Here is an 11,214-nt window from a genome sequence, read left to right as displayed (position 1 = left end):
TCAGCGGACAAGACATGGCCATGCATGCAGCTGGATGATTCCCCGCAGAGGTGGCGTCATTTTCGGTCCTAGGTCTTAAGATTCCTCTCACACTGAGCATGCACACTCGTCCGAGTGGAGTGTTCGTTCTGAGGTTGACGGCCAGGCTGGCCGATGGCGTCAAGGAGGTGACTCCAAGAGTTGCCCCGTCAGATCGCCCGGCGACTGGCGACGACTTGGACCGAGGAGGCGATGCGACTCACCGGAGCAGCCGAGCCGTGCGGTTGTCATCGCGTCGGCTGGCGACTGGGTGGTGATGCGTCGCGCCGTCGCCTATAAAATGCTCGTCGCCGATCGAGCAATTAATCTCATCTCACCACGTCAGTATTACGAATTCATTGTGGCCATGGGCTCGCCTGCAAGCAATGGCAGCGCGCAGCTCCTCCTCCGCCTCATCCTTTTCTTTGCTTGGTTGCACCTCTCTGGAGCGCAATCTCCCGATGCCTATCCTCCCGCTACAGCCCCAGATGCCTCTCCTACCCCTTCTTCCGATCCGGCTCCTTCCACCAGTCCCGCTCCTTCCGATCCCGGTTCCTTCAGTCCCCCTCCTGCGCCTTCCTGTTCACCAGCTCCAGTCGAAGATACCTCTCCTCTCGCTCCCGTTCCAGCCGCAGTAGCCTCACCCTTCTCGTTCAGCTTCGACTTCTCCAACGCCTCCAGCTACCGCATAGAAGACCTCAAATTAGAGGGCAACGCGGCCGTGCACGACAACCTGGTCGACGTCACCTGCAACTCGTTCGGAGAGAGCCCCACGCACTGCACGGGACGCGTGTCGTACGCGCACCCGGTGCCGTTCTACGACAGCGCCACCGGCGAGGTGGCCAGCTTCCAAACGCGCTTCACCTTCGCCATCATGTTGGAGTTGGAAAACAATAGCAAGACCGTCAAGGGTGATGGCATGGCTTTCTTCCTCGCCTATTACCCATCAGCCATGCCGCCGCACTCAGGCGGGGGAAACCTTGGCCTGCTGCCCTCTGGCGACGACGGCAAGAGCCTGACCGCCTTCGGAAACGACCGGTTCGTCGCCGTGGAGTTCGACACGTTCAACAACTCCTGGGACCCCGACAACACGGTGGACCACATCGGCATCGACATCAGCTCCATGAGTTCGGTGAAGACGACAAACTTGACCAGCTTTAGCCTCAACGGCTCCATGACGACCACCATCACCTTCGACAACACCACCAGGATGCTGGTCGCCGACCTGCAGTTTCATGGCAATAATACTTCTCGCCCCGTCCAGGTCAGCGCGCAATTACCCGATCCGGTCAGCACCTTGCTCCCGCCTCAGGTGGCAGTGGGGTTTTCCGCAGCCACAGGCAATGAAATGGAGCTGCATCAAATACTGTCATGGTCCTTCGACTCCTCACTTGCTCCGCCCCGCAAAGGTATTATATGCACCTTTATTTGTGAGTGTGGTTTTGTGTAGCTCAAGCTACGTGGTACCCCTTATCTTATTCATTGGAACTGCTTGGAAAAGATGCTACTAATAGCCTACTGTGCTATAAGCATATGTGCATCATTAATAAATATTAGCTTCTAAACATTTAGGGTTACTGGATATCAAAAGAGCATGCATGTATGGAGGATTACATCTTTCTCCCATTGACGTGTTCAAGAAAAGAAACGCCACGCGCTATTCTCATGGCTATCGACCACGCAACCCTAACGTGCCACTAGTTGCCTCATACCAACCTCACCTCTACCTTCTTACGACCTGCAGCACCATATGGCGAAACCTGCACGACCACACAGCTCCCTCGCCCGGTGCCGCTGCTACCGTTAGTAGGGCATTTCCAAGGGATATCCCCGATTGTCCACCTCATTTGTTCGCGGACACGTCCGGACATCGCCAGTTTCTACCCGGAAAAAATGGTATCCAACGGTCTACCCTATTTGTCCCCTCGAATGGGTGTTGTGCGCCGTCCAGCCCCAGCTAGCCCTCGCCATTCAGCCCCCCAGCTCAATGCTTAGCCGCAGCACGCACGCAAGCCCAGCTTGCCGCCTAGCCCGCTCGACTCCACGACGACCTCCCTCTCTCCCTTGACGTGTTGGGCAGGCAGCAACCAGGCGGCGACGGCGTGCTCCCTATGACGACAGCGTGCTCCCAGCTTGCGCGTGCATGTCCACCTTTCCCCACGCCTTATATCTGGATTCACCACCATCAACCTTAGCCATGGGTAGCTCTTCTGCGGCTATACCAAGGGGCCTGAACATGTTTATGGGAGTGGAGAGTTCGCAAGAGGTGCCCCTGACCCGAAGGCAAGCACCATACGTTTCCTTTGAGTGGCCATGCTCAAGCCCCACGCCTTGAGCATGGCTGTAAGAATTGTGATACATATGGTAGTATGGTACTACTACCAGAGCCAGATGATAAGGATCACAAAGTATATCAGAATCAGTAGTAGTGCGGTAGTATTATAGTAGTACCTGATGTAAAGAGATGACAAGCGAACTTTGATGGTTCACCACCATCTACCTGTAGAGATGGACGCAAATATTCAGGGTGTTCAAAGTGCAAGTCATCTGAGAAAGAAAAGAGTTTGTGATGGGCTGGCTCCGAACCACCTGCAATGCAAATGTACAAGCTGTTCCTCTCCAACCCGTCTGAGAACTGAGATACAAGCCCATCTAACTAATACTAATCAGCGTGGGGCTGGACTATGTAACATCTCTGAGAGGCCTTTTTAAAGAACCTTCAAAAGTATTTTCATTGCTTAGGCAATTGTTCTACGGAGGCCAATCTTTGAAAGTTATTTCTGCCTAAACCAACTTAGAGGGGGTGTTATGTCAGGCAATTCCCCTGAAACGCTAGAGATGTGCCGCCAGTGATGGCTAGTTCTATACTAGTGCTCTAAGATGTGGTTGCAATAGCGATCAAGGGGAGAGATGTGCATCTACCCGATGCCTCTCTCTTACGATAATGAGATATGGGATGCATGGTTTTGTTTAAACCGATTTAAAAGGTTAATGTATACACATTAATATTCATAGGATGGTGGTAATCTATCTATCTATCTATTATATTATTAAAAGATAGAAAACGAACGGCAAAGATTTATCTATGTAAAAAATTATGACACCTCAACGGCTGAGATTAATCAATATTATAAGAAGGATTTAACGTGCCCATGGACATATACGTACCAGGTTTGCTTTATGCACGTTTCCTCTCAAAAGAAAAAAAAATCGCTATGCACCTGTACGTGATCGGCAAGGAGAGATTGATTTTCGGAAAGGATACTTACGTGTAGTATATAACCTTTACAAGCTTTTTGGATTTCAACGTCTTCTATAGTTCCCCGGATTCATGTGTCAGTAGGAAACATCTACACGTCATGTTCTGCTTTCAGTTAAAACTATCTCCACACATATCAGCCAATCAGTGGCTTAGTTTTTCTTTAATGAAGCAAATCGGGGATCCGATGTAACAGTATATTCATACAATATTACAACCCAAAGATATATTCGTATGCTTGAAAGCAATTGAGATTCAAGATGGAAAGCAAATACTCAAGCATTGTCACAGTAAATGTTTCTCTCGCCTTTTAAATAATCTCATATTTGTTGATATAGTTTTTTAAACCATTTAATTATTTAACTGATTTTTACAGAAAAAGAGTTGGCCCTCAGTAGTAGATTTACTGAAGTAGTAAATATTTCTCTAGCCTTTTGAATAACCACATATTTATTCACACAATTTTACAATAGAAAAATGGTTTGCCCTTTGTCGTAGGTCTACGGAAGTTGTTATTAGGCATTGTCCTAGGGGAGCCAATGTCACTGCACATACCCTAGCATCGACGCTTGATGCACCCTCGACTACTTACTGGCTCAAGGATCGCCTGATCGTCTAAACTCTCTGTATTGGCAAACAATGTATGTGTATTTTCAAATGAATAAAATCAGCCATGATGGCTTTTCCTCTAAAAAAATATTTTGCCCTCTAAAGAAAATTGAATTTACATAATTAATTACTTGCTTCATCAAGACATATACTATAAACAATTTTCTTGACACTGTTGTCAAAAACAGGAGATACACGAATACGAGCGATTTTTTGTAGGACGGGCTCCAACTAGCCCATTTTCCAAAAAAAAACTGCAATATAAAAAGTTTGAAAAAAATTATCAATTTGTGTTGTAAAAATACATATACATGTTCTTTAAGTATGTGTAAAGTTTTATTAAATAATATGATCATTTGTAGGCTAAAAAATAAGAAAATGTGGCCGGAAATACAAAAGAGAGAAGATCAATTTTAATCGATGTATTTATCTTTTGTGTGTACAACGCACATGAAAATATATGTTCATGTTTGTACGTATACTCTGCACATATATGCTTATTGTATACTTCCTTTAGATTTTTTTAAGATGCAGAAAATGTATTTTCGCTGAAGAAAATACCGAGCTAAATGGAACTCAGCCACCATGCATTTGTATTTTTTGGTACGCGAACATTCTATCCACATTTACTTAACGCTACACACTCTCCTTGCAAAAATGAAAATTCTAACAGGTCTTCCCTAATAAACCAAGCACATTTATAGAGAGACACCAACTGTTCTCAGTTTCTATAATGAAAATTACCGTAAAACTATTGTTGTACGGTCTTCGGTTCAAACAGAAGTCACTAATATACAACTTCATACAAGAAAACAAAATTAGAGATTTTATACTTTGAGGAAGAAAACTTCTTCATATAAATAAACAAACAATTTCTACATAAGCAGTGAACAGTACGAGAGAGTGAAAATGATGCCCACAAAATGTTTGCCCTGAAGCAGTTGGCTCATCAGTAGTTATATACTGGATAAACAATGAAGTGTGGAAGGATGAAATATAGGTATGCGTGCGTTCTCTAATAATGGCTGGCATTGTTCACACGGAGAGTTGCATCACCGATAGAAGAAACATAGCGGTTGATGATAGGATATTAGTAACATTTGTTTGTTCTTTTTTTGGAGATTCCCGGTGGTTAAGCAGAGCAATTACAGAACACACTTGAAAAAGGAGTACTGAAACTTGCATGATGCCAAAATCAAGGGGAGATACCTCGGATGATATGTTGACTTTGTTTTACTGTCTTAAGTTGGGATTTTGGTGTGATTCTTGGCAGAATTTGCATCCTATCAGTTTATGAGTTGCTAAAAAAGAAACAATCTGTGAGTCGTAGAGCATTGATAATCAAAGGCAATAGTTTAATCTTCCTTCATAGATAAGCAAATACTTTCGTATATGAAGAGATCTTTTGATACTTGAAGTCAATAGATCATATAGTTTTTGGCAAATGTGAATCTACAAAAGCGTGTGTAAACTAAGGTTCTGCAATTTTGGTTTTGCGGACTTTGAGCATCATGGAGTATTTTGTGCTATGTTTTTCTTAGAATAATGCCATGGTTTATTAGTGTCACAAAATAATAAAATGTTAGTAATCAAACATATGAGATTCACGAAGAGCAAAAAATCTTTAGTTTACAAAATTATTTAAGGCTAGCCGCACAAATGCGCGGGACACCCGGTTAGTTATGTATTAAGATAGAAGAGACAGATTAACTTGGACACATGAATTAACACTATTATAAGTGCCATACATGTGGCACGAAGCAATTCCGTCCTGACGTTTTTTTATGACAACTTTAGTTGTGAAGCATGACAACTTTCTGTTTGGATGACAAGTTTCAGTTTTTTTGGGGTTCCATTTTTTTCTGGATGGCAATTTTAGTTGTAAAAACAGCAGGGAGGTGTTACTTTATGTCATACGTGTGTCACTTATCATTTGGGTTAATTAATAGCTAGTGTTATTCACGTGCATGCAGGTCATGACATGAAGGCAGCGCTTATTGGAGGGTCAATTGGAGGAGCCGTAGCTTTGGTGGTTATGGTGTGGTGTGTCCTCTCATGTTTCAAGTGGAGAATTAAAGACCAGTACAAGCCATGACTTTGTAACACGAACTGGTGGACCCAGACAGTTTGAGTACCGTGATCTGGCTGTTGCAACAGACAACTTCTCCGGGGAGAGGATTATTGGGCGAGGTGCCTTTGGAGTAGTTTACAGAGGCACCCTGATCACTAGGGGGTCATCATCAGGTGTGCCCTCTAGAGAATCATGTGCATCGTCGAGTGAACGGTCAAACTCGAAGGGATCAGAAAGTGAGGTGGCTGTAAAGAAAATCTTGAATGAGCCGAGGGGAGGATATCTTGACTTCTTCGCCGAGATGAACACCATTAGCGCAGCGAAGCACAAGAATCTCGTCAAACTGAAAGGTTGGTGCTGCCGGGAAAAAAGCCGGAACATGCTCATTTTCTTGTGCTGGTGCTGCAGGAAGGAGGATGACGAGCTCTTCCTTGTCTATGAACTAGTGCCCAACGGCAATCTGCACTACCACCTATGTGAGAGTGAGCAAGTGATAGCATGGCCAACAAGGTACTAGAATGTATACCCTGCATTTTTCAGTCCTTATATTATTTATTTCCACGAGGATTAATAATCAATTATACTTTTTGTTTAACGTTCCATGGAAACATTAATTTGCTTGCATTTCTGCCTGTTAGGTACCAAATCATCAAAGACATTGGCTCTGCTCTTATTTACCTCCACCATGATTGTGCCCCTTATATTCTGCATAGAGATATCAAACCAAGTAACATACTCCTGGACAACAACTTCAATGCCAAGCTTGCTGACTTCGGGCTGTCGAGGATCGGCAACCAGGACAACGCGACGCTGTTGACAGCCGCTATAGGGACCGAAGGGTATATAGATCCAGAATGCAGGAAAATGGGGAAAGTTAAGTTCTACCCGAGCTCTGACGTCTATAGCTTCGGCATCGTCCTGCTAGACATTGTATGCACAGGGAAGTCCAGGGAGCAAGTCTGGGAGCTGTACATAAAAGGCAAGGTCGTGGAGGCTGCAGATGGAAGGCTTCATGGCGGCGACGACTTGGACAAGAGGCAGATGCAGCGCGTGGCTATCCTGGGACTCTGGTGCTCTCTTCGTGATAGTTCCATGAGGCCTACCGTTAGGAAAGCAATGGAGGTCTTGGAACGTGACGAGCCGTTGCCTGACCTTAACCACTTGGCGAACACTGCGGTACCCTCGGCACAGCAAGACACCTACATCATTAGCTCTGACCAGCATGCACTTTTGTCAGATGGCAGCTAGATCTTTCAGTGAGCCAGAAGAATGACTTTTGGGATGGTTACGTCAGTCAACATGGACTACTACACTATGTATACACATGCATAGATATAGCTGGCTCTCAGTGTTCCTACTTACCTGCGATCAGCCTGGGGTGCATAGTTCTTATGCATCTCACGGTTAATCTATGTTGCTGCTGCGGTTTGCATCATGTATTCATGTTGGTCTTTGTCTGCATTAAATGTTGGCTTGGCTATATGGGCAAATGTAATAAACAGTTATGATAGTCAATGTACTATGTACGCATGTTTATTATTTATTTTTGCATTCATGTTGGTTTGACTATATAGACCGTGTGGGTGTAACAAAAGGTTATTATGTGAAACATACATTGATGTTTGCTGGCTGGTCTTGTTTGCATTTGTATTGGTTTACAGTTGTTTTTGTGTGCGTGCGTGTACACTTCTGACAAAGACGAGCTAGCTGCTCCGGCATAGGCGGATATGGAGAGCGCTAACGACCACGATGCCTCTCCTCATCATTTTCTTCGGCCCTCATGCTCGGTGGCTGAGATGCTCAAAGAAGTCGTTGATCTCATAGGGGTGTGGCATTGCGGCAAGATCAGTGAGGCCAGTGTATTGGAGAAAGCTAGTAGAGTTGTGTGGTGCCCATGAAAATTTGAAAGTTCAAGTTATGAAAAATCTAACTCTAACCCTGGACGAGAGAGAGAGAGAGAGAGAGAGAGAGAGAGAGAGAGAGAGAGAGAGAGAGAGAGAGAGAGAGAGAGAGAGGAATACCTGGATGCTGATGGAATTGTCACCTAAAGAGGATTTGCTAGAGAGGTCATTCCAAGAAGACCATGGCATCCGCGGTGGTTGGCGGCGAGTCGGCAGTGGCGGCTGAGGTCGGAGGCGAGACGGCGAGAATGAGCTATGGTGGACAAAAGTGGGTTTGGCAGGAACGAAATGCTTGAGCCCGCCCTTCTTAACCATCCACGCAACGCTCGAAGACGGTCGTCTGTCGCCGTCTAACGGCGTCCATCACTGAGCGCCACATCAGCCTGACAGGTGGGGCCTATCCGTCGGTTCCGCTGTTTTTATGAGTAAATTGGACGACAAGTGCTTCGCGTTATTTGTCAGGCGCAACGTTGATAATTCCATGTGCGCTCGCTCAAATGTGATACTAGTTATTATCCTAGTCCCAAATGTGTTGGTTTTGGGTAAATATCAAAATCTCCATGAGTTGTCCACCAGTATAAGAAACCGTCGTTGATGGAGCAGGAATCAAGATGGGAGGGCTTATTTCGTGACGTTACAGGCCATCATCGCCTCAATCATTCTGACGACGGACCAAACCCTTGCCCTTTATTATCTGGAAAAATACTCGTATTACTCATGTAGCAATGCTACCATCAGAATTACATAGATTGGCGACTTCGTCCTGTCCCAAGCGTAGCCTAGGACCAAACCCTTGCCCTACCTATACACCTGACGAGAACCAGGGTTCCGCAACTCTACGGCCGCCGAGGCATGAACGGAGGGGAAAGGAACCTGCACTGTCCTTGTCGAGGATGGGGCAGGGAGCAAGAAGGCCTCCGAACTGAAAACCCGTGAATGATGAGCCATTTTCCCATTCGTTCGATGATACTTTCCTTTTCCTACTGTTTCTTCTGCACGTAGGCATTATACACAGCGTTGAAAGTTGCACATAACATACCCCACAAAAAAAAAGTTGCACATAACATCGCACATGGTGAACGACTTACAAGTTACAATGAGTCATCCACAGCATGGCTTATACACAGGAAAGCATGCACGCTGCTGACACACGGATAAAGAAAAATCAAGACAGTACTGAAGTAGAAGCTGGACCCCGACATCCCCGGCAATTCCACTAACGAGTCTTCCACTAATTTCCGTTGGTTAATGTGACAGATACAAAGCGGGGGAAACCCTTTTTCTCAATGTGACGGAGAACCTCAAATGCCTTGAATCTTTAACGACGCCGCCAGCCACGTGTGGCCTCAGCATCACATGTCGAGACGTCTCAACAACATTGAACAGTAGTAACTTCCAACAGATCATCATAGTGTCGCCAAGAAAAGCAAAGTCCACTACTGGCCGTATATATACTCCATGAGATATTAGTTGAGAATATGACATCAGATTTCTTTTAAGCTCGAGAGATTCTGTGGCCCAGCTTGATTTCTTTGTTCTCTCTAGCTAATTTCTTCTCTTGCATATATACGTGATTTTTTTCTTTGTTGAATATTGTTGGAACCTTAACGGTAATGTACTTATATCTACTGGACCAACGATCTTTAGTGTCATCAAATACCTACGATTAGGGGGTCACTACGCCTGAACCTTGCAACTCTCCAAGATTCCTCCTACCAATGCCACGAACACGTCTTTGAAAACTTGATGCTGGTAGAGACTTTGTGAAAAGACCAGCAAGATTATCACTTGGTTTAGTAAAGTTAAAGGAGAGAGCTTCCCCCTTTAACCACGTTTTCATAACCTTCCACATTATCCTTTCAAGGTTTGAACGGATCTTTATCCATGTTAAGGGATCTTAACTATGCAGACTGGTTATTGAGATCTCCTTGATGAAGGTGCTCAAGTTCTAAACCTAAGCAGAGCTTGATTTTAGCCAAGACTTTCATTTCAAACCACATCTTATGGTAATAACTAACTTTATTTATGCCCTTTACATTGCTTACGGCATTCAGATCCTTGATATAGAGTGACATTATACGAATCCATGACGAGATATCTTAGTAATGACGGCGGCGAGGATGGGGGGCTCGCGCGACCCGCCTGGCGACCCGCCGGGCGATGGCGGCGACCCCTCCGTCGCTGTCACTCCATCTCCACCACATCCACCACTCTCCCTGCCCCATGTTGGCGCCGCGGATGCGCTGGAGGGGGTGTCGGCTCCGCTCCTTGCCCGTCGCCCTGGCCACTCTGCGGCTGCTGGGTGCCCCGTCGAGACGCCCCCCGCCACCATCATTGACCTCGTCCCTCGCCCAGGTATCTCCTTCCGCTCCCACGTCGTGGCCTCCTTCCTTTCCGGAGTCCCTTTCGATACCTCAGAGTTCCCCTCGCTTTCGATTCCCGGCACCGTCTGGGTCGTCGTGCCATTCGTCGCATAGTGCTTCACTTGCGACGACGTCTCCTCCCTCCTTTCGTACTTCTTTTGTGCCCCGCCGGAACGGCTGCAAGCGGTTCAGGTGGGAGCGTGGGTGTTCTCGGTTCGGGTAGCGAGTGAGGCAGTCGTTCAGTTCCTGGTCGCCGTTGCGCCGGGGCTCCTCGTCGCCGTAAACCTCAGCCTCCATGCTTCCCTTCGCAAGGCCGCTGCTGACGTGGCGTCGTCGCGTAAATGCGCAGCCCGCGCGCGGCGCCTTCTGCACCAAATAGGGGTTAATGCTGCCAACGTCGCCCGTCGCGGTCGCCTTAAACCGATGTCCATTCGGTGTCACGTCCTGCGGCGCCGCAGCGTCCCCCCTCCCCCCTGCCTACGCCGCTAACCGTTCCCCCCAGTCCCGATTGGTCGAGTCCGGATCCTGTGGACACTGACATTCCACTGACGCGTGATGACCCACAAGTATAGGGGATCTATCGTAGTCCTTTCGATAAGTAAGAGTGTCGAACCCAACGAGGAGTAGAAGGAAATGACAAGCGGTTTTCAGTAAGGTATTCTCTGCAAGCACTAAAATTATCGGTAACAGATAGTTTTGTGATAAGGTAATTTGTAATGGGTAACAAGTAATAAAAGTAAATAAGGTGCAACAAGGTGGCCTAATCCTTTTTGTAGCAAAGGACAAGTCTGGACAAACTCTTATATAAAGGAAAACACTCCCGAGGACACATGGGAATTATCGTCAAGCTAGTTTTCATCACGCTCATATGATTCGCGTTTGTTACTTTGATAATCTGATATGTGGGTGGACCGGTGCTTGGGTACTGCCCTTCCTTGGACAAGCATCCCACTTATGATTAACCCTATTGCAAGCATCCGCAACTACAAAAGA

The 11,214-nt window shown here is 46.3% G+C and overlaps 1 pseudogene; it reads left to right on the top strand.

Annotated features, from left to right (window-relative positions):
* The first annotated feature begins 374 nt into the window (after positions 1 to 374).
* LOC123184210 (L-type lectin-domain containing receptor kinase IX.1-like) lies at positions 375 to 7,365 on the top strand (annotated as a pseudogene).
* Positions 7,366 to 11,214: the final 3,849 nt, after the last annotated feature.

Source organism: Triticum aestivum, chromosome 2A (assembly GCF_018294505.1).
Source record: "Triticum aestivum cultivar Chinese Spring chromosome 2A, IWGSC CS RefSeq v2.1, whole genome shotgun sequence".
Taxonomy (NCBI): Eukaryota; Viridiplantae; Streptophyta; class Magnoliopsida; order Poales; family Poaceae; genus Triticum; species Triticum aestivum.
The sequence above is the reverse complement of the archived record's forward strand: the minus strand, read 5'-3'. Positions and strand labels throughout refer to the sequence as shown.